Source organism: Anomaloglossus baeobatrachus, chromosome 1 (genome assembly GCF_048569485.1).
Source record: "Anomaloglossus baeobatrachus isolate aAnoBae1 chromosome 1, aAnoBae1.hap1, whole genome shotgun sequence".
In the NCBI taxonomy this organism is placed as follows: Eukaryota; Metazoa; Chordata; class Amphibia; order Anura; family Aromobatidae; genus Anomaloglossus; species Anomaloglossus baeobatrachus.
In genome coordinates this window covers 341,460,884-341,481,104 of record NC_134353.1, presented here as the reverse complement: position 1 = coordinate 341,481,104, position 20,221 = coordinate 341,460,884, and positions in this window count along the sequence as shown.

Sequence of the window (20,221 nt, the reverse complement as noted above, 5' to 3'; positions counted from 1 at the left end):
ATAGATAGGAGAGCAATAGTATAGAATATGGACGTTCAGTGTAGAGCAAGGTGGGTGCAACAAATCACCATTTCATGATAGAATTAGGGATTACCACTTGTGAGTAGAGATGAGCGAACCTGAGGTTTGAGGTTCGGGTAAGGAAACAGACTTCTAAAAAAAAACAAATAAAGAAAGATCGGGTTTGAAGTTCGAGTGAGTTACGAGTGCAAACTGCTGTGCTTGGGTATGATTGATCAATCAACAGAAATTGCCGCAGCTACCCACCCCTGGGTATCAGCCGTGTTGCTTATGTAGACGGCAGACGGTAATCCTCCACATACACTGGGCAAGTGGTGCTTATCCCCCAAGCAAAAAAAAGTTCCTGGATAGAGTCCAACAATAGAGATAGGGCAGCACTCATCAGCGTCCAGTAAAAAATACTTTATTTATTCATGGTGCAGGTAAAAAAGCAGGAGCAGAGTTGACAGCAGGGCCCCCTCATGGACGACAGCCGTTTCGCGTGTACTCACGCTTCCTCGGGTCCATATGGGACAGGCATAGACCGCCGCCTTATGAGGGGATTACGTCCAGTCTACATCACTGCCCAATTAAAAACAGCTTAGAAGTGTAACACATCAAGCAAGTACAACTTGCAAATAACATCAAGTGGACAATCCAAAAGAACCGTCCAAACATTTTTTACAGAAAAACTGAAAGATCATTTTGTCATTTAAACCCAAATTACCTTGGGCTCTGTACTTGATAATAAGCCTCGCCTCGGCTTGCAACAGCATCTTATGCAGGTCGCCCCCTTGTGGAGGTAAACTGATCCTCTCTAGGCCTGCAAACCGCAGGACATTAGGATCTCCATTGTGTGAACTGCGCACATGCTCAATAAGCCGAGGGGAGCCTTTACCAGATTTCACAGAATTATAATGTTCTTTAAACCTGACATACATCGGCCTGATGGTTTTTCCGATGTAAAATCATCCGCAGCCACAAGAGACCACGTACACGACAAAATTTGTTTTTCATGAAATAAAACGATTGACGTTATGCACAGAGGATCCAACAGTGATCGATTTACCTGTTATGTGTGAACTGCAGAACCTGCAGTTCCCACACCTATAATTGCCGACGGGGCTGTCCCTTTCTAACCAAGTAGATGGCTGCGATAGCCTATTTCTAACCAGTACATCTTTCAGATTACTGCCCCTTCTGTAAGTTACCAGGGTTTTTTTAGCAGTCATTTCGCTGAGATCAGTATCCTGCTCCAAGATGTGCCAATTTCTGTGTAGGGTAGTTTTTATCACAGACTCGAGTGGACCAAATTTAAAATTAAAAAGAAATCTACGTGGCTGCACTCTTCTTGGGGGCCGGTCCGCGGTGCCAGAAACATCACGTTCAGCGTGTTTTAATACGCATTTATCAAAAGCAGATCATATAACATGTTCTGGGTATCCTCTTGCCCTCAATCTTCCCTTTAAGTCCTCCGATTGCTGCAAAAAAAAACGCATTGTTGTTATTGATGCGGCTCAGTCTCACAAACTAACTATATGGAAGTGCATTTTTTGTATGTACCGGGTGAGCACTACCAAAATGCAACAGGGCATTGGAAGCAGTCGGCTTATGGTATACTTTAGTTTGTACACGCCCCTCCTTGATAGTGACAGCAACATCCAAGAAATTTAAAGACTGACCCCCATAATCTGAGGTGAACAACATATTCATTGTGTTACTAGTATTGAGGTAACTAACAAATTCATAAAATTGTTCAGGGGAGCCATCCCACACAACGAATATGTCGTCCACATATCTCAGATAAAATTTGATGAACCGGAGGAAAGGATTAGAAGCGGCAAAGACATACTTACTTTCAAAGATGCCCAAAAAAATGTTTGCGAGGGCACAAGCAACGGGCGTACCCATTGCTGTGCCCCCAAACTGCAAGAACCACCTGTCCCCAAACGTGAACGCATTCTTGCTTAGGATGAAGTCCAAAGCTTCTCCCATAAACTGACAAAAGAGAGAACTCTTCCCACACCTTTTCAAAACACTTTTCACAGCATCTACCCCCATGGCTTGCGGAATACGAGTATGCAGACTCTCTACGTCAATTGACGCGAGTGAGAAACTTTCCTGCCAGGTGATACCCTTTACAAAGGAAACAAATTCTCCGGTGTCCTTGATGTAAGACGGTATACTAGTCAAAACCGGGCGCAACAACCAATCAACATAGTGGGCTAGAGGCTCCGTTAAGGAACCTATGCCCACCACTGTGGGACGGCCCGGAGGTCTCTCCTTGTTTTTATGGACCTTGGGGATAAAGTACCAGTGGGGTTTCGTGGGAAAAATGGGAAAGAGCCTCTCTGCCAGTTTGGGAGTCAAAAACTCTAACTGTAAGAACTTGTCCAAAAGCCACTTAAGTTGCTTTTTAAACCCATGTGTGGGGTTAGCAAGGAGGGGGGTTTACGTAGTAGTATCCCACAGCTGACGATTAGCTTCCTCAATATAGTACGCCTGGCTCAGCAGGACCACGTTGCCCCCTTTGTCCGCCTCGCGGAAAATGGTGTCTCCCCATTGTTTCATTGTCTGAATCGCTGACCACTCAGTTTTACTGAGATTGTGAGGGGACTCGGGGTATAGCAACGCATCAACGTCCTTCAGGACAGCGTCCTGAAAGACATCAATCAGGTTACCTGGTGAGGTAGGAGAATAAAAATTGGATTATACCCCTTTGGAGAAGGAGAGAGGGGGAAGAGGGGACAAACCCAGAACCTTTGACTGATCCGGAACATCATCTACTAAGCTGAGAAGCTTGGGTATGATTGATGCTCAGCCCTGTGCAAGCTGCGTCCAGTGTTTGAACAGCTCACACTGGGGTTAAAATTAAAAATCAGCATGATCTGATGTTGTGTGCGCACACAAACAAAAAAAAAATGAAAAACCCTGCCCCCAGAAGTGATCTGCTTATGGCTGGCTGCATGTGGGCGGAGACATGAACTGCCCAATTACTGACTTCCTTTGAGGTTCGGTTCAAGTCAGGGTAACAAACCGAACTTTATCTAAGGTTTTAATGTACCCTGCAAACCAAACCTCCAAAGGTTCACTCATCTCTTTTTGTGAGTCCTTGCTAAAGAGTTGCTAGTGAACAATCTAAATGCGTGTAGCTACTTATTACTGCCTGCCCCAAATTAGGCAGTGAAACACATATCTAGGTATTGTTAGTATTGCCTGCTGTAAATTTGAAAATGAACTAGCTAAGTAGTTATTGGCACTTTTGAGTGTCTGGCACAAATTATGCATTCACTCACATCTCTAGGTATTGTTAGTAGTGCGTGCTGTAAATTTGCTAGTGAACTAGCTAAAAAAGTCTTGGTACTTTTCAGTGCCTGCTCAAAATTTTGCAGTGAACCACATTTCTAGATATTGTTAGTTAGCAGAGAGGAGCAAACATTTTGCCGAGCCTTGCCGAAGCAGACAACTAATTGCGGTATTAATTGGTAAACTGGTAAGTCTCTAAAGTGAGCGTGAGGCCTATCCAAAATGGACAGGAGTAATGGCAATACAGCCAGCAGTAGATGTTCAGAAAACACTCTGATCCCAGTTTGAGATCAATTTTGAAAACACTTAATTCTCAACTCTCAAACAGGCAACAGAGATGCAGACAGTGCAAAGTCTAGTCAAAATGGGTAGGAAGAATGGCAATACAGTGAGCAAAAGACGTGCAGAATACATCGTGATCCCAGTTTGAGATCAGTTTTTGAAACACAAAATGATTGACTCTTAAACTGCCAAAGGAGATGCAGGCAGTGAGAGGCCTAGTCAAAATGACCATGAGGCACGCATGATGTTATGTTATGTGACACATACTTGAGTAAGGCGGGGACGACATACCAGGAAAATAGTGAGAGCTGGGGATCAAGTACCAATAGATAGCTTCCGCTGTCAGGTTGCAGAAATAATCACTGTCGGCAAGCCTAAACATCGACATTTGTAGGGAAAGCGATCTAGAAATGTGGCCGTTTACTGTTTTTGCCTGAAGGTGGGTGGCAGCATATTAACGCTAGTGCTCCAAGGACTGTGGTAAAGACAGCTGGAAGTGGATTGTTGAAGGTGTTTGTGAATGTACAAAGACAGGCTCAAGGCGGGAGGTATCCGCACCTGAGAGTTTGACAGGGGACTGAGCAACATGTAACACCAAGTAAGAGACATTTTGATCCATGTAATTTCCCATTCAGATCCATAGAAACGCAAGGGTGCGTGAAACAGCCGTCATCTGATGAGCTCCTGCACCTCTGTACCTGATCCCACTGCTGCAGTCTGTATTCAAAGACATGTTTTTAGATTAATGCAATATAAGCTCTTTTCACCAGAAGAAGGTGAGTGCGACAGATATTCTTTTCCTTTGAAGATTGGTTTGCTCTCCTGGATTGAGATCATCAGCTGAGCACCAACTGTCATCTTCTGTTCCTCCTGGAGTTCTGTTATTCAGTCCATGTGTTATAGTGCGAAGTTAGAGTATTTTCTCTTTTACGGCTAGAATCTCTGCCTACATGCCTCTAATACGCTACCCTACTCCAGACGTTTGCTCTATACTAAATTTATTTATTTTATTTATTTGTCAAACTTGTATGCCGCCCCTCTCCAAAGACTCAGAGCGGCTCACAACATATAAATGCAAAGTACAAAGTTTATTCCCTATCTGTATGGGGTTTTTTGGAATGTGGGAGGAAACCGGAGTACCCGGAGGAAACCCAAGCAAACACGAAGAGAACATACAAACTGCTTGCAGATGTTGTCCTTGGTGGGAATTGAACCCAAGACCCCAGCGCTGCAAGGCTGCAGTGCTAACCACTGAGCCACCATGCTCCCCATAAATGCAGCTAAGAGCGGCAATATTAAAGCATAATGGAAATTTTTGAAGTATCAGCAGCATGGTCTGTAAGGCTAGAATCACTGCCTACCAGCCTGCAATACATAATCCCTGCTTCATCAGCTTGCCCTACACTAAATGCAATTAACAATGGTATTATTAGAGAATAGATTACAGCAGCATAGTTTCTAAGGCTAGAATCCCTGCCTACATGCCTTCAATACACTACCCCTACTCGAGAAGCTTGTCCTACACTATATGCAGCTAACAGTGATAATATTAGAGAATAAATGACATTTTTGAGGTATCAGCAGAGCAATCTAAGGCTAGCCTTACTGCCTACAGGCCTCTAATACACAATCTCTACTTCACTAGCTTGCCTTACACTAAATGCACCTAAAAGCGGCATTAATAGAAAATGCTATGTGCTGCTTTATGAAATGTGCTGCTCCAACTTTGTATTTAGAGTAGTGTATTCGTTGTGAACATAGAATTACTTTTCAGTCTTTAAACCCATCTGTATGGGGATTTCATGCAGGAACAGCTAACTTTACAGCAACCTATTAGTAGAGCTCTTTTGTCCCAGACTGCCATCGATTGGGAGCACATACACTACAGTTCTAAAGTTTAGGGTCACTTAGATATATTCCTAATTTTTGAAAGAAAAGCACATTTTTTTAAATGAAGCTAACATTAAATTAAACAGAAATACACTCTATACATTCTTAATGTGGTAAATTACTATCTTATCTGCAAACGTCTGGTTTTAATGCAATATATACATAGGTGTATAGAGGCCCATTTCCAACAACCACCACTCCAGTGTCCTAATGGTAAATTGTGTTTGCTAACTGTGTTAAAAGGCTAATGGATGTTTAGAAATCCCTTGAAAACCCTTGTGCAAGTATGTGAGCACAGCTGAAAACAGTTTTGCTGATTAGTGAAGCTATAAAACTGACCTTCCTTTGCGCTAGTTGAGGATCTATGGCATTACATTTGTTGGTTCCAATAAGCTCTCAAAATGGCCAGAATAAGAGAACTAACATGTGAAACACGATAGTCTACAAGTACATTAGAGTCTCTAGTTTGAGAAATCAACGCCTCACAGGTCCTCCACTGACAGCTTCATTAGATAGTCCCCACAAAATGCCAGTGTCAACGTCTACAGTGAAGAGGCGACTCCGGGATGCTGGCCTTCAGGGCTGAGTGGCAAAGAAAAAGCTATATCTGAGACTGGATAATAAAAGGAAAAGATTGCTATGGGTGAAAGAACACAGATATTGGACAGAGGAAAATTGGAAAAAATGTTATGGACAGATGAATCGAAGTTTGAGGTGTTTGTATCACACAGAAGAACATTGTGAGATGCAGAACAACTGAAAAGATGCTGTAAGAGTGCCGGACACCATCGGTCAAGTCGGTGGAGGTAATGTGAGCCAATTTCATCCTACAACAGGACAATGACCCAAAGCACACCTCCAAAGTATGCATGAACTATTTAGGGAAGAAGCAGGCAGCTGGTATTCTATCTCTAATGGAGTGGCCAGTCCAGTCACCAGATCTCAACCCTATTGAGCTCTTGTGGTAGCAGCTTGACCGTATGGTATGCAAAAAGTGCCCATCAAGCCAATCCAACTTGTGGGATGGGGGAGAGCATGGGGTGAAATATCTGCAGATTACCTCATCAAATTAACAGCTAGAATGACAAAGGTCTGCAAAGATGGAATTGCTGCAAGTGGAGCATTCTGTGATTCTGTGATGAAAGCAAAGTATGAAGGAGAAAAATATTATTTCATGTTAAAAATCATTATTTCTAACCTAGTCAATGTCTGGACTATATTTTCTATTCATTATGCAACTCATTTCATAAATAAAAGTATGATTTTTCATGGAAAAGGCAAAATTGTATGGGTGACCCCAAACTTTTGAACTGTAGTGTAGCATCCACTATAAAATATAAATAATTGTTTTACTGATCATTACCAGGGTTGATTGAATACCTCAAATATTCGGCTTTGCAAATATTTTCCGAATAGGTCGCCGCTGTTCGACTATTCGTGAATATTCGATGTGCAATGTAAGTCTATGAAAACCCGAATAACAACTATTCGGAACTATTCAGGCTTCCCATAGTCTTACATTGTGCATCGAATATTCGCATAGCGGTGACCTATTCGGAAAATATTCGCAAAGCAGAATATTTGAGGTATTCGATCATCCTTAATCATTACCTTTTAAATTAGGTTGGTTGCAAGGTTGGTGATGCTTTCAGACATTCTTTTCCTGCGCATATGTTTCACTTGTTCTACTATAGCTCTTAGGGCTCATGCGCACGTTGTGTAATTGCATGTGTGGCGCCCTGGCCTAGCCAGGTCGTCACAGATAACATACAAACACCCCCCACCCCCATTAGACAGGGACACCAGCCAAACACAAAATCCTTGTTGCCTCCCTCCAGTGTCTGATGTCCACACCAGGTGGGGCGGAGCCAAGCGGTTGTCCCCACCCACCGAGGAGTTTACAGGCCTGGAGGCGGGAAAAGTGACAGTTCAGTGTTGAGCAGTGAGGAGTAGAGATGAGCGAACCGGTCCCGGTTCGGCTCGAGGTCGGCTCGCCGAACGGGGGTCCCGTTCGAGTTCGGTTCGTCGAACGTTCGACGAACCGAACTCGAATGTATAGGCTATAATGGGAGGCAATCACAAACACATAAAAATGCATTATAAATGTACACAAACAGTTAATAAACATTGCCATAACACTTGCCGGTCCTCGCGATCCCTTCTGCACTCTGTCTCCTGCCGCTATTCCATCCGATGATCGCTGAATCCTCCCGGTGACCTGCACTGCCAGCAGAGATGCAGGACCTATCGTGACGTCAAAATAGCCATGTGACCAGTCACGTGGCTATTATCTCATTGGCTACAGACTGGTCACATGACTATGACACGTCATGTAGGACCTGCGAGTGCATCTCTCCGGTACACGGTGCACATATGTGTATCGCCGTGTACCGGCGACATGCTCTAGCACACGGTCGACTCCCCGTTCCGTTAGGGACCGGCTGACACAGCCGGTCATTAACGGAGATCACCGTTGCCATAGCAACGCAGTTAGCGGTGACGTCACCGCTAACCGCGGCTCCGAGAGCACCGTTGCTATGGTAACGCGTCTGTCAGCGTTACCGCTAGCAGCCAGCACTGATCACTCACGGAGTGAAGGCTGCACGCTGCTTCACGATTGTAGTGATGATTGTAGTGAGTATGAGGTTCCCCAGCCCCAAGTGATGAGCTGGTGAATCTAATCCTCACTACAATCGTCACTACTACTACACTAGAAAGAAAGAAGACAGAAGAGCAGGATCGTGGAGGGCTGACAGGGGGTAATAAAGATGGAGTCTCTAATGTGTCTGTGTATTTATTTCTATTAAAGTATTTTTTCTCTGTGTGGTGTCTTTTTTTTAACCCTTTATTGGAGATTCTTAATGGCCGGGTCAAACGTGCCTGACATTAAGAATCTCTGGCTTAATACTGGCTAGTAAAACAAAGCCAGTATTAACTCATGATTACCCAACAAGCCACCCGGCTCCAGGGCTGTTGGAAGAGTTGGATACAGCGCCAGATGATGGCGCTTCTATGAGAGCGCCATTTTCTGGGACGGCTGCGGACTGAAATCCGCAGCAGAGGCGCCCAGAAACCTCGGGCTAACCTGTGCTGCGGATTCCAATCCCCAGCTGCCTAGTTGTACCCGGCTAAACACAAAAATGGGGCGAATCCCACGTCATTTGTTTTTTAATTATTTCATGAAATAAGTGAAATAATTAAAAAAAAACGGGCTTCCCTATATTTTTGGTTCCCAGCCGGGTACAAATAGGCAACTGGGGGTTGGAGGCAGCCCGTGGCTGCCTGCTGTACCTGGCTAGCATACAAAAATATGGCGAAGCCCACATCATTTTTTTGGTGGGCAAAAAAATTCTGCATACAGTCCTGGATGGAGTATGCTGAGCCTTGTAGTTCTGCAGCTGCTGTCTGCTCTTCTCCATACAGACAGACAGCAGCTGCAGAACTATAAGACTCAGCATACTCCATCCAGGACTGTATGCAGAAGTTTTTTGCCCCCTGAAAAAATTATGTGGGCTTCACCATATTTTTGTATGCTAGCCAGGTACAGCAGGCAGGTACGGCTGCCCCCAACCCCCAGTTGCCTATTTGTACCCGGCTGGGAACCAAAAATAAAGGGAAGCCCTTTTTTTATTATTTCATGAATTTCATGAAATAATTAGAAAACAAATGACGTAGGCTTCGCCCCATTTTTGTGTCCAGCCAGGTACAACTAGGCAGCTGGGGATTGGAATCCGCACCACAGGTTGGCCTGAGCTTTCTGGGCCCCACTGCTGCGAATTGCAGTCTGCAGCCGCCTCAGAAAATGGCATTTTCATAGAAGCGCCATCTTCTGGCGCTGTATCCAACTCTTCCAGCACCTTTCTGCTATACCTGGCTAGCATACAAAAATATGGCGAAACTCACGTCCTTTTTTTGTAGTTTTTTGGCAAAAAAAAATAAAAAATGCTTCCCTGGATTTTCCATTGCCAGTGAAGGTAACACCAAGCAGTGGGGGTTAGCAGCCAGTAGCTGCTTGGATTACCCTTAGCTAGCAATACAAACAATGCAGCGGGAGCCCATATTTATTTTTTTTAATTATTTATATAAATAACTAAAAATAAAATGGGCTTCCCTGTATTTTGATTGCTGGACATCACAGTGCTGTAAAAATAAATCTTTAAAAAAATGACGTAGCGCTCCGCGGTATTTTTGATTCTCAGCGCAGATAAAGCAGACAGCTATGGGTTGCCACCCCCATCTGCCTGCCGTTACCTTGGTTGGCAATCAAAATACAGGGAAGCCCATTAATTTTTTTCTATTTAAAAAATAGTTAAAAAAAAAAAATGACGTTGGGTCCCCCCATTTTTGATAGCCAGCTAGGGTAAAGCAGACGGCTGTAGCCTGAAAACCACAGCTGGCAGCTTTACCGTGGTTGGGGATCCAATGTGGAGGTCCCCTCAGGCTCTTTTTTATAATTATTTTATAAATATTAATAATTACACAAAAAAAGTAGGGTCCCCTCCAAATTGGATCACCAGCCAAGGTAAAGCGGACAGCTGTGGTCTGGTATTCTCAGGGTGGGAAGGTCCATAGTTATTGGGCCTTCACAGCCTAAAAATAGCAGGCCGCAGGCACCCCAGACGTGGCGCATCCACTAGATGCGCCAATCCTGGCACTTCACCCCAGCTCATCCCGTGCCCTGGTGCAGTGGCAAACGGGGTAATAAATCGGGTTGATACCAGCTGTAAAGTCACCTGAGATCAAGCCCAGCAGTTTGTGATGTCATGGCGTCTATTAGATACCCAACATCATAAACTGTCAGTACTAACAAAAACAAAAAATCGACAAAAGAAATTTATTTGAAAAAACAGTCCCCAAAACATTTCCTCTTTCACCAATTTATTGTAAGAAAAAAAATAAAGGGGTCCCACGACGACTCTGGACCGTCTAGAATATGGGGGGGAAACACTCAGGGAACGTATCCCCCATTTTCTAGGAGTGCGGACCCTTCATGTGAGGAGTGTGGGTGCAATGAATCTGCACTCACTCTCCCCGGGTCCACAGCAGCAGAGTCCATGTCGTAATGGTTGCTACCAAAGCTGCAATGCCCTGCTCATGAGGTAAGGGCATGCCTAATCAGGAGAACTACTGTAGAGGAAGCTCTGCTCACTGGTATATAGGTGCTCAGAGGTAATAATAGATAAAATTAGTGAGTAACCTCGGCACTCTAAATCTCCCAGACTAAGTCAGTAAGTCACAATGGATAGTAATGCAAAATCACTCTTTATTGGTCCGTATTAAGAACATTTTTTTTTTCATAAGCATATATGTTTTTGTCCAAAACAAGTTACAAATGACGTTTCGGCCTGAGCCTTCGTCAGATTGGACTTATCTGCATGTAATCATGAAAAATGACAATAATCAGTATCACATAAGAGTGAGAGAACAATAACATAAACTCGAACAATGTAGAGGTACAATTGGGATGCAGCAAAAAAATTGCAACACAGCAAGAAATGAAACACATGATACAAATGTCATAATACAGTACAATGACAATATAGTAATGACAAATATGGGGTCAGAGTAGACTTAGACAGCTCTGGTACGAAAAAGATGTCAATCATAAAGTAACATGTGCAGTAGGTGTAGAGCTACAGTATGCATGGCAGAGCTAATGGGTAGACCGACCATAGAAAAAGAACGGAGAAAAAGTGGAGAAAAAGTGGAGAATAAGTGGAGAAAAAGTGGAGAAAAAGTGGAGAAAAAGTGGAGAAAAAGTGGAGAAAAAAAATGGAGAAAAAGTGGAGAAAAAGTGGAGAATAAGTGGAGAAAAAGTGGAGAAAAAGTGGAGAAAAAGTGGAGAAAAAGTGGAGAAAAAGTGGAGAAAAAGTGGAGAATAAGTGGAGAATAAGTGGAGAATAAGTGGAGAAAAAGTGGAGAAAAAGTGGAGAAAAAGTGGAGAAAAAGTGGAGAAAAAGTGGAGAAAAAAATGGAGAAAAAGTGGAGAAAAAGTGGAGAAAAAGTGGAGAAAAAGTGGAGAAAAAAATGGAGAAAAAGTGGAGAAAAAGTGGAGAAAAAGTGGAGAAAAAGTGGAGAAAAAGTGAAGAAAAAAATGGAGAAAAAGTGGAGAAAAAATGGAGAATAAGTGGAGAAAAAATGGAGAAAAAGTGGATAAAAAGTGGAGAAAAAAATGGAGAAAAAGTGGAGAAAAAGTGGAGAAAAAGTGGAGAAAAAGTGGAGAAAAAGTGGAGAAAAAAATGGAGAAAAAGTGGAGAAAAAGTGGAGAATAAGTGGAGAAAAAATGGAGAAAAAGTGGATAAAATGTGGAGAATAAGTGGAGAAAAAGTGGAGAAAAAGTGGAGAATAAGTGGAGAAAAAATGGAGAAAAAGTGGATAAAAAGTGGAGAATAAGTGGAGAAAAAGTGGAGAATAAGTGGAGAAAAAGTGGAGAATAAGTGGAGAATAAGTGGAGAAAAAGTGGAGAAAAAGTGGAGAAAAAGTGGAGAAAAAAATGGAGAAAAAGTGGAGAAAAAGTGGAGAAAAAGTGGAGAAAAAGTGGAGAAAAAGTGGAGAAAAAAATGGAGAAAAAGTGGAGAAAAAGTGGAGAAGAAGTGGAGAAAAAGTGGAGAAAAAAATGGAGAAAAAGTGGAGAATAAAAAGTGGAGAATAAATGGAGAAAAAGTGGAGAAAAAGTGGAGAAAAAAATGGAGAAAAAGTAAAGAAAAAGTGGAGAATAAATGGAGAAAAAGTGGAGAAAAAGTGGAGAATAAGTGGAGAAAAAGTGGAGAAAAAGTGGAGAATAAGTGGAGAAAAAGTGGAGAAAAAGTGGAGAAAAAGTGGAGAAAAAAAATGGAGAAAAAGTGGAGAAAAAGTGGAGAATAAATGGAGAATAAGTGGAGAAAAAGTGGAGAAAAAGTGGAGACAAAGTGGAGCAAAAATGGAGAAAAAGTGGAGAAAAAGTGGAGCACCCTTTGGTGCCTTTCATGTGGCACTAAGGGGTGCTTAGCTTTGTATTTTGCCAAAAAAATGAAAAAAAAAATGACGTAGGGTTCCCCCTAGTTTTGTAGCCAGCTAGGGTAAAGCAGACGGCTGCAGCCTGCAGACCACAGCTGGCAACCTCACCTTGGCTGGTAATCCAAAACTGAGGGCACCCCACGCTGTTATTTTAAATTAAATAAATAATTTAAAAAAAAAAAAACGTAGGGGTCCCCCAAAATTGGATCACCAGCCAAGGTAAAGCAGACAGCTGGGGCCTGATATTCTCAGACTAGGGAGGTCCATGGTTATTGGACTCTCCCCAGCCTAAAAATAGCAGGCCGCAGCCGCCCCAGAAGTGGCGCATCCATTAGATGGGCCAATCCTGGTGCTTCGCCCCAGCTCATCCCGCGCCCTGGTGCAGTGGCAAATGGGGTAATATATGGGGTTAATACCAGATGTGTAATGTCACCTGGCATCAAGCCCTGGGGTTGGTGAGGTCAGGCGTCTATCAGATACCCGACATCACCAACCCAGTCAGTAATAAAAAAAAATAGGTGACAAACACATTTTTATTTGAAAAAACACTCCCCAAAACATTCCCTCTTTAACCAATTTATTAGAAAGAAAAACAAATCCAGGTCTGGTGTAATCCAAGGGGTTGCCATGACGATCCACACTGTCCCAGTCAATGAAGAGCAGGATGTTCCCCATTGGCTGGGAGAGCAGTGCAGTGACCTGAGCTAACATCAATGGGTCAGCCCAGGTCACTGCAGGGCATGACAAGTGCTGCTGTCAGCGAGGTACATTACCTGCACTGATCTCCAGCACACTGACAGCACCTGTCACTGACTTCAATGACTGCCGCCTTCACAGCCAAGTATCACGGGAGGCCCGTGACGTCACCGCTAGTCAGTCTCGGGTCGGAAGCGAGAGAAGGTGATGTGACAAGCGGCGGCCATGGAGGACAGTGACAGCGCTGAGGTCGGGATGGCGGGACTTCATCACCGCAGGTAAGCCGAGCGGGGGGGGGGGATGTGTGTGTGTGTGTGTGTATGTATGTGTACGTGTGTGTGTGTATATGTGTACATGCCGCGGGCAGGAGGGGGCGGAGTGAGCTGAGCGGGAAGTGTGGGCTTCCTGCACGTAACTAAGATAAACATCGGGTTACTAACCAAAGCGCTTTGCTTGGATACCCGATGTTTATCTTGGTTACCAGCTTGTGGCAGGCTGCCAGCGATGGCTCCTGCACACTGTAGCTGTAAAAAGCCCTGCTTTTTGCTGCTAGAACCGTTCTCGAACGTATCTAGAACTATCGAGCTTTTGCAAAAAGCTCGAGTTCTAGTTCGATCTCGAACAGCCCCAAAAATCACTCGAGCTTAGAACTGGAGAACCTCGAACCGCGAACCGCGCTCAACTCTAGTGAGGAGTAAGCACTTGGGTGTCTGGGTTTGTGGCCCAGGCACTGACAGCAAGGTTGGCAGACGGTGGTGGCCGTCTGCAGGAGTGGTGGAGCAACATGGAACCGTAGGACCGGGGATGGGTGACGGCCCGCTGGTACCGACCGGGGAGCGAAGTGAAGCCAGCACACACAGGCAGGGCCATCGGACCCCGACCAGGCTTGGAGCCGCCGACAATAGTCAGATCCGAATGTGACTGGAACCCCAGGGGTTTCACAACAGCAAAAGTCCCGATTGAAGGCAACAGCCCACACTGTGAGGGTATACAGCTACCGCCTAAGGCTAGAGACCCAAGGGCCAGCGTCTGCGGGCAAACGGGCTCCTCCGCTACCCATACACTGGGGAGCGGACTACCGCTGGGAATCCATAGTAGTCTGAAAGAGAACATCAAGGTGCAGGGAAAGACAGCCGCCATCACCTGTCCGGGGAGAAGCACTGCAGCCGGCTGCGGGACCCGTCCATCCAGCCGTTTGGTTTACCGAGGACTTTGTACCTTTCTTGCTGAGTGAGTACACCCGTGCCATCCGACACCGCGCCGCGCTGTCCCTGCAACCCTGCACCTCACCGACCCTGCCTCCCCGTCATGACATCACCGGGCCCCGGGACCACCGACCCCTACCCACGGAGGGGGAAAACAACATCCCAGCTGCTCCTTACCATCGCTCCCGGGATCCCCGTCATCAGCAGCGGTGGTGCCTATCTTCACCACGACCCATGGGTGGTGTCACAGACTAAATCCCCCAAACCAACCACCCTTTTCACTCACGGGCGAGGAGCGCCGCTCGAGTCCCCGGATCCGGCCCACCGCTCGAGCCACCGAGCAGCCGCAGCAGCGCCGAACCCGAGTGTTAGCGAGAGTGCAGCAGCGACGGCGTCCTCCCCGCCCGCGACACATGCATTTACGCTGCATTTTGCACTGCAGCGGAAATGCATGCGTCTTGCATCCCCTGCACAATCTATGTGCATGACACGTGCGCATGATGCTTTTATGAAAGCAGCGATTTGGGTGCTACATTTTTTACCCAAATCCATGCGTTCATAAAACAAACATGTCAATTAATTTGTGCGCTTTGGATGCAGCTTCCACTCTGTCTATGGTGGGAGCAGCATCCCGAGCACATGAAAACGGCTTTTTTTGTACAGAAAAACTGCATCCATTATGCAGTGTTTCTGCAGCGATTTGACGCGCACATGTGCTGTCAAATCGCTGCAGAATATTCAGCAGTTACATGCGCATGAGCCCTTAAGCGGTAATAGACTTCAAGGGTTAACCTTCCCTCTGCATGTGCATCAGTGAACCTTGAGTTTTTATATGATCCTTTTGGTATTTCAGCAGTTGCACTCCCTTGGCTCTAATCACCAAATAATGGAAATACTTGAACAGACCTGTCATTTTTCAGATAATCTGACCTAGTTATCTTACCATCAGATTTGTCCCTCTTCAGAGTCCTGTTTTTTGCTTCTAGCACATGAACTTCTTGAACTGATTGATCACTTGCTCTTACAACCCTTTGACAGGTACCATAATAAGATCAATTTTTTTTTTTTACTTAACTTGTCAGTGGTTTTCAGCAATATTTTGATGATGCTATACTGGTGCCGTTCTAGGCTACTAAGACCATTACATTGATCAGTTAATGTCTATGCATGCAGGTCAGCTGTGAAGGTTGATAAGTTGCAGTTGAACCCAAATATTCACACCTAAGGGGGCACAAAAGTGTCTCTGCCTTATAAAAGACTTCAGTTTATTACTAGGGATGATTGAATACCTCAAATATTTGGCTTTGCGAATATTTGCCGAATAGGTTGCCACTATGTGAATATTCGATGCGCAATGTAAGTCTATGGGAAATTCGACTAGCAACCTTTCGGAACTATTCGCGCTTCCCATAGACTTACATTGCGCAACGAATATTCACATAGCGGCGAACTATTCGTCGGATATTCGTGAAGCCGAATAATTGAGGTATTCGATCATTCCTATTTATTACATGTAATGAGCCTTGTAACTGCTTATAAAGAAAACTTTTTTAATTTAAAACTCCCGATTTAGGCCAAAATTCTCAATATTTTGACTTTTATGTAACAAACATTAAATTATTTCTACAGCTAGAAAGAGACCAAAAAAATGTCATTTAGTTGTATATGCAGCTATGTATTTCTTAGCCGTCAAATTCTAGTACAAATCTCAAAAGCTAACTTATTAATATTCTGTTGATGTGGTACGTGTGAATTGTGATAGAAAACTCCAGATGATTTATTTTCTTCATACAACACCTCGCTGTCAGCTGTGTTTGCTTCTATCTGAAGACAACCTTATTCAAGAGGTAAGGTCTTGTTATTATATATTCATAGAAATCAGACAACTTAAAATTAGATTTACTGTCTCAAACTTCTCAGCTTGAATCAATAGAAAAAGATAGACTAGATTTTTTTGTGGCGCTAAAAGGAAAGTGAACTGATTGGACTTCAATTGGTACATACAAAAACTTGCAGATAAGTTAGGTGGACTGTGGATTTTTTGCTTGAGAATTCTCTGAAAATAAAATTCATTCATATGAATGGGGATATTTTATCAGTAAACACATTTCTTAAAGCTCCATTCAGTTGAATAGGATCAACAAAATAAATTCTGTAACAAATATGCTGAATGTGAATTTTAGAGTCTTTTTATTTATATACATTAAAGGAAAAATATTAAAGGGAACCTGTCAGGTGCAATATTTACCCACAACCAGGAGCAGTTCTGGGTGCATATTTTAATCCTTGCCTATCTGTCCCTGTATACATTAGCATAGATAAAGAGATCTTTAGAAAAAGTATTTCAAAAGATCCTTTATGATATGCTAATGAGCGCAGGGACTAGTCACAAGGGCGTTAGTTCCTGTACTCATTCCTCCATCTTAGCATGTTAGCATAACCTTGTATGCGGCTTGATTCATACGTCCTTTGCAAAGTTCAATCTGCCCAATTCCAGCCTTGCTGAAGCATCCCTAGATCATCACCGATCCTCCACCAAATTTAACAGTGGGTCCAAGACACTGTGGCATGTATGCTTCCTCATGCCTCCGTCTAACCATTAGACGACCAGGTTTTGGGCGAAGCTGAAAATAAGACTCATCAAAGAAGATTACCTTACTACAGTCCTTTATGGTCCAATCCTTATGGTCTTTGGCACACTTTAGCCTGGCTCTTCTTTGTTTCTCATTGATGAAAGGCTTTTGTCTAGCTTTACACGACTTGAGCCCTGTCTGTAGGAGCCTATTACGAACTGTTCTTGCCATGCACTTCACCCCAGCTGCCATTTGCTATTCTTTTTGTAGGTCCCTTGATGTCATCCTGCGGTTGCTGAATGACATTTGAATAAGTTGACGGTCATCTTGGTCAGTGGAGAGTCACTATTGCCTTCTGCCAGTCTGTACTCTGGTTGAAATGCAACTGACACTGAAATGGAATGGCTGTCAGACATGTAGAGAAGCTGATTTTTATAAAAATGTTCAGTGGTCTCTTAATTTTTGGCAGAGCTGTATATATATATATATATATATATATATATATATATATATATATATATATATATATATATACAATATATAGTTGAAGCCAGGAGTTCACAGACGCTATTTAAAAAGACACATGTGCATGTTTTTCTCACTATCTGACATGAAATCAGAATACACCTTTACCGTTTTAGGTCAATTAGGATTAACAAAATTATTTATATTTGCCAAATGCCAAAATAATGAGAGAGAATGTTTTAAGGCATTTTTATTATTTTTTGCAAAGTCAATAGTTTACATACACTAAGAGTACTAGGCCTTTAAACAATACAGGACATCCCATATGATGATGTTATATGTTTGGAAGATTCTGATAGGTCTACTGGCAATTAGAGACACACCTGTGGATGTATTTTAATGCACACCTGAAACACACTGCTTATTTGTGTAACATCATGGAAAAGTCAAAATAAATCAGCCAATATCTCAGAAAAAGAATTGTGGACTTGCACAAATCTGGTTCATCCTTGGGTGCAAATTCCAGACACCTGAAGGTGCCTCGTTCATTTGTACAAACAATTATATGCAAGTACAAACAAGATGGGATGCCAGCTCATGGAAATCATATTATCAAGCCCCCAGGGATCTGATAACATGCAAAGAGGGCCCAACTGGTATGGGGAACTAACGCCCCTTCGACTAGTCAAGGTCCTTATTAGCATAGGGATAGCATAGCTTATGTATTTTTTCAAACATTCATATTAGTGAATAGTATTATACAGGGCTGGTTAGGCAGAAAATGTGGGCATAACGATGTGAATGCTGTTGGGTTGCAGGGCATAGGGGACCTGACAGGTTCCCTTTAAAAAGAGCCATCTACCAGTATTTTGCGATATGAACTAAAAGCAGTGCAACACTAAGATGCTGAATCCAGGCATACCTGTTGTAGAAAGATTGGATTGTTGGTTGATTAAATATCTTTAATTAAAGTTGCAGATATGCACTGCTCTTTGATTAATGGGGGTGGGCCTTTGTGAGTCGGGTCCTCAACGTTTATTCTTCCTCCAGTGTCCTTCTGGCTTGCCCCTTTTTTCAAGTTGAATATTTTGCCGCCATTGCTGTTGTTGGTGTTGAATGAGCATTGCCATTGTATTTCATTCTCCATTAAATGGCACCAGAGTTTGGCCCTGCGGTACTGCGATTCCCAGTGCCATTTTATTGAAAATACTGTGGTGAAGATTATGTTAGGCATTGTCGCATGTGCAGATTATTCTTTTTTTTCTTTTTTTTTTTAAATCTGAGCACAGGTCTCTTGGGTTGGGTGAGCCAGTGTTTGCTCAGTAGAGCTTTGACTAACATTAGAACATCCCCCACATACACCTCGAACACCCCGCCTATTCTCCCTTCTACCACGACATCATGATTTACCACTCATGTTTGATGTACCCTTCCCTTTTGAAACAGATGATTCACAACTCTAGGCCCACACCTGTCAGACACCTGACACAAAAGTAAAATTCTATATTTCTTGGCTGAGATGGCAATATTGGCATGGCCCAAAGAAGTACCAAGACCTAATTAGCAAATTTTTAGCAGCCACTAAAATGTAGCAATACATATTGAGATGGTTCACTGACAAATTTTAAATACATCATCCAGTTCATCATATAGCACCACAATCCTAACCAAAAACATCCCATGTTATTAGAAAAGCATTTTGGAAAATGAACATAGTCGATCATTACCTGGTTTTCCCAAAAATGCTCGGGTACACAACCTAGAAACGGAAGGGAAATGCTTGTACCAAATTTGAAATTGATGAACACGAAACAAACAAGTTGTCTCATCTCTACTGAAGATGACTTTTAGGCTTCCAGTTCCCATAGCAGCAATTGGTCTCTACAATCCTACTGTAAGTACCTAATAGACTGAGAATAGGAAGCAATTTCATCTCTCACACTCATTACATGTAGCAGTCGCTATTGACCACATCATGTAAGGTGTTAATTGAGGAGATGGAAAACTGATGGGAGTCAATCAACTCTGCTATATTTTTTTCTAGCAGTGGGAGTTGAATGCAGTTAGACAGTGGGAGCCATAATCCCAAGATGTAATGCCTTTTCACATACTAAAAGAAAGGTTCATGTCTGTTAGGATGTGATAAAAGAGCGATGTGATGATGGGAACAGAACCTTTATTGGTTTTTAAAGGTTGTTTTTCCCCAAAAACATTTGGGCAATTGATTGATTTTTTTTTTGAATAAACATTGTTAATTTTATATATCCTCTCTTGGAACTAAGAAAAAATTTCTACTATGGAGCAAGCTTCCCTTATCAGTCCTGGGACGTATTAATCTAGTAAAGATGATATTACTTCCCAAATTCAGTTATTTTCTCCAACATAGCGCGGTAATAGTCCCTAAATCTATCTTCTCGTCCCTAAATACGTCATAAACCAGGTTTGTGTGGGGCAATACGAAACCCAAATTAATACTGACCACCCTGCATAGGTCCAAACAAATGGAAGGGAAGGCGTTACCAGATTTTTTATATTACTATTTAGCAGGTCAGTTAAAGGCAATATCCTCATGGATGCCTGGCTCTCCATTGCCTAACTCTGAGAACCACTTAGCCCACGCAGCTAGTAGGGGCTGTCTGCTTGGCCTCCTTGAAGTAGAGGAACTGGGACCGTGAAGATTGCTGCCCCTTCATAGACTGGGGCGACAGGTATGGAGACAAGCTAAAAGAGTCGTGTACTTTTCCAGTATTATAGCTGAAATGCCCCTATTGCAAAATGTATATTTTTCCACCCTGATAAACCACCCAT